This window comes from Ailuropoda melanoleuca, unplaced genomic scaffold (assembly GCF_002007445.2).
Source record: "Ailuropoda melanoleuca isolate Jingjing unplaced genomic scaffold, ASM200744v2 unplaced-scaffold2024, whole genome shotgun sequence".
Taxonomy (NCBI): domain Eukaryota; kingdom Metazoa; phylum Chordata; class Mammalia; order Carnivora; family Ursidae; genus Ailuropoda; species Ailuropoda melanoleuca.
In genome coordinates this window covers 400-4,757 of record NW_023189660.1, presented here as the reverse complement: position 1 = coordinate 4,757, position 4,358 = coordinate 400, and the positions used below count along the sequence as shown (strand labels likewise).

Genomic DNA, 4,358 nt, shown 5'->3' with positions numbered 1-4,358 from the left:
TGCTGTGGAGTGACAAGCTGAGCTGGGGGTGGGGAGACACTGCCGAATGAGGTTTTGTTGTCTGAGGTTTTGTTCAGGTGCGACTTCTGTCTTTTAGGAGTTTTGAGGCCACCTCAGTTGTGTGTTTTCAGTGCTGAGGTGAAGTCCAATGGCAGGACCCTCTACCCACCGAGACCACGTGCTCCCAGTGTCGGTGGGAGGTGGTGTCTCCTTTTGGCACCACGGAGTTGAATATTAAAGTAAGAAAAGCTGTCCCAGTCGCTGGTTTTGGACGCCTTTCTCCCTGCCGGCTGCTGCACGCAGGGTGATGATGATGTTGTGACCGCCGTCTTCCTTCTGGACCTGCTTCAGCTCCTGCTGTTCCGTATTGTCGCCATTCTGGTGCTTTGTGGGCAGGGAGGTTGACACTGATGCATGTGTTGCCATCGTGTCCAGAGGACTCACCACATTGTTCACCTGGTTACCGCCAGTGGCAGGGATTGGCATGAGGCGAGTCCATTTCGGGAGACCGTTTTTGTTGGTTGCTGGTGTTGACCTAGAGGTGCCTGCTGCACTGTTGTGACCGTGTGGACAGGGGTGGTCTGTGGCTCCTGAATGATCCAGCCGGCAGAGCCCGCTGTGGCATGGGTAATAGCAGGAATAGGTTCCACATTCACTTTTACTTCTTTGTGATCTCCATTGTCTTGCGGCTCTGCCGTAGGAGGGGCCAGCACGGCCGCCTGAGTGACCAGAGCCTGGATGGCGACAGTGTACATGCTTCCCGGGGCCAGGCCTGCCATGCTAGTGACAGGCACTGCGGGGATCTGGTGGGGGCCGTGCGCCATCTGCACTACAGGCTGCTGGGAGGTCGAGGTGGTCATGGGAGCAGCGACCGTGTAGGTGATGGGATTGATCTATCGTCGGTGGCAGCTGCCACTGCCCAGCCATTAAAATGGGCTTACGAGAGAAAGGAGAGCCTGGTGCACCCTGGGCAAACCATGCCTCCTGTATGATGGCCAGTTTGGGCTGTGAGGCACGGGTCTCAGGCTCCAGGGGGGCTGGTAAAACTTCCCTTGACAGGTTCTTGGGGGTCTGGGCACCACTGGCAAGTGCAGACAGCACTCCAGCGTGATTGGGAGAGGCTGGGCCACTTCTGGAGAAGAGGGGTCCCGGAGGGTTTCTAAAGCTAGGCATGCCCTTGGACCGTCTTTTCCTAAAAGCCTGCTCTATGAATTTGCTTTCAGAGGCAGGATCTGTCCTCGGAATGAGCCCTTTTGCCTGGTTCTTCCTGGGAACGTGGTACTATGATGAAATAAGGATTCAGAGAGAGATTGTGGCGAATTGGTTTCGGCCAGCTCTTGTCCGCTCTCTTGTAGTATGGATAATTGTTAGTGATGTGAGTATAAATACCATTTAGGGTAAGTTGCTTCTCAGGAGCCATCGTAGTTTTCTGTCCTATGAATTCTGCATAGGAATAAGGTGGCTTTGAATCCTCCTTGGGGCTGTCTCCACCAGAAGCCTCCTTTTCATTTTCTGGCTGTCAGGTGTCGGCCATTCACTTGAGGTCAGCTGGTATCACCCTGCTCCCGGGGGCTGGATGGGCAGGAGTTGGCAGCACTGAGTGGCCATGGCCACCAAGGAAGGGGGCCATGGCATTTGGAATGTGGACAGTCAGGGCTGAGATGTGGGTCTGCAGAGGCTTCACCCGGGACCCGGGAGCCTCCTACTGCTCCATCTTCTCACTGGACGGGGCAGTGAACGGGATCCTGAGATTTGTGCTCGGGAAGCTGGAGGTGCCCACGCACGGCCGTTGTCTGGTGGTGTCCTGCGCCTCTGGAACACAGCGTCCACCAACAGGGCAAACATCCATTCTCACCAGGGCAGCACAGGTAGAAGTCGCTGCTGGTGCTGGGCCTGGGCTGGCCTGGAACGCTCTGGGCGCCCAGCCATGGCCGCCTCCGCCACAGCCACTGCCGAGTGGGGCTGGGGGGAGGGAGGGCGTGAAGATCTCCAGGTGACCCGCGAGATGAAGCTCAAGGGCAGGTGCTCACGTCAACCAAGGCCTGCAAGGAGTTGTGCCAGCTGGTCACCCAGCGCGTCTTCCTCAGGTACTCCAACACCTCCCGGCCCTCCAGGCGCGCCGTGGCCCAGCTGCCCTGTGGGGACCCGCCACCTGCGCCCTGGCTGCCCACTGGCGCCACCGCCTGTGGGAGGCCGGCCTAGCGCCCTGGGCCCATGAGAGCCAGGCTGTCCCCACCGCCGCCACCACAGCCATGGTGCTGAGGGTCAGGTGAGGCCGATGGCCGGGGAGCTCCAGGCCTGGGTTATACTCTTTTTATTGCTCACTTGATCTTTTCGTTTGGTACAGGTCTGCTCAGATTATCTGTTTCGACTTGAGTCAGGTTTGGTAGTTTGTGTCTTCTTAGAAACATGTCCATTTCCTATAGGTGACCTACTTTGCTGGCTGTTCATAGCATTCCCTTATAATCCTTTCTATTTTTGTAAGGTGGGTAGTAATGCTCCCATTCCAAAATTTAATCATTTTAATGTTCTCTCTCTTCCTTCTGGGTCAGTCTAGTGAAAGGTTTGTCATTTTTGTTGATTTTTACAAGAACCGACTTTTGGTTTTGTTTGCTCATCTCTCTTGGTTTATACTATTTCATTTATGTTTACTCTGTTATTTCCTTCCTTATGCTTGTTTTCTCCCCCGTATTGCTTCTTTTAACTTTAGTTTGCTCTTTTTATTTTTTTAAGATTTTTTATTTATTTCTTTGACAGAGATGGACAGCCAGCGAGAGAGGGAACACAAGCAGGGAGAGTGGGAGAGGAAGAAGCAAGCTCCCAGCGGGGGAGCCCGATGTGGAACTTGATCCCGGATCGCCCGGATCACGCCCTAAGCCAAGGACAGATGCCTAATGACTGCGCTACCCAGGCGCCCCTAGTTTGCTCTTCTTACTTTACTCTTCCTATACAGGAAAGTTAGGTTCTTGACTGGAGATTTTTCTTTTAATACATCTGTAACTATATAAACACATCTGTAACTCTAAACACTCTAGGTGTTTGCTTACAGATAGAAATTGGATGAGATGTACATTGACCATTTCATAGAGTCTGTTGAGTGTATTCCAAGGCATTCTGGCTGGCTACTACCCATGAAATCAACAACATCCCCCTCTTCCTCATTTCTTTTTCCTTCCCCTCCATATCTGAATTCCTTTTTCTCCATTCATAAATGCGAGACTCTTTTTCATGATTTGGAGTGTGTAGCATCTATCATGGCTGTAGTCTGCCGTATGTTTACTCTCCTGCAATGATGGAACTCCGCCAGGGCCTGGGACATTTGCTGCCTCCATATCCTTTTCTCCTCAGTATCATCAAACCTCACGGTCTCTTCATCTTCACTGCAGAGGTGGATACATGCTGTACCATGTATCGCTATCTCATTCCTTTTTATTACTGAACAGTATTCCACTTTATGGACATACCACTTGGGTTTAACCATTTGTCAATGGATAGACATGTTGGTTTTTTCCACTTTTTGGATCGTATGAGTTATGCTGCCATGAATATGTACAAATTTTTGTGTGGACATATACTTTCCTTTTTCTTTGAGAGAGAGAGTATGAGTGCGGGGGGCGGGGAGAGGCTGAGAGAGAGGGTAAAGAAGAATCTTCATTTATTTTTATTTTTAAATTCTATTTTATTTATTTTATAAATTTATATTTATAGTTTATCAATTAATGAACATATAGTGTAATATTAGTTTCAGAGGCAGAGTTTAGTGATTCATCAGTTGCATACAACACCCAGTGCTCATTCCATCAAGTACCCTCCTTAATGCCCATCGCCAGTTACCCCATCCGCCCACTGACCTCCCCTCATGCAACGTTTGGTTTGCTTCCTATAGTTAAAAGTTTCTTTGGTTTGTCTCCCTCTCTGATTTCATGTTATTTTATTTTTCCTTTCCTTCCTCTATGATCTTCTGTTTTGTTTCTTAAATTCCACATATGAGTGAAATCATAGAATTGTCTTTCTGTGATTGACTCATTTCACTTAGCCTAATACCTCTGGTTCCGTCCACATCATTGCAAATGGTGAAACTTCCTTTTCTTTCACAACTGAATAACATTCCATTGCATATCTACACCACATATTTTTTTAAATTTTATTTTCTGAAGATTTCATGTGTTTATTTAAAAGAGAGTGAGAAAACGAGTGGAGGGAGGGGCAGAGGGAGAAGGAGAGGCAGACTCCCTGCTGNGCAGGGAGCCTGATGTGGGGCTTCATCCCTTCCCCGGACCCTGGGATCATGACCTGAACTGAAGGCAGACACCTAACTGACTGAGCCACCCAAGCACCCTGTAACACATCTTTATGCA

General features: G+C 49.9%; 1 pseudogene; it reads right to left on the bottom strand.

The window, feature by feature from the left end:
* Window positions 1–234: 234 nt before the first annotated feature.
* LOC117797962 lies at window positions 235–2,183 on the bottom strand (annotated as a pseudogene).
* Between the last annotated feature and the right edge of the window lie 2,175 nt (window positions 2,184–4,358).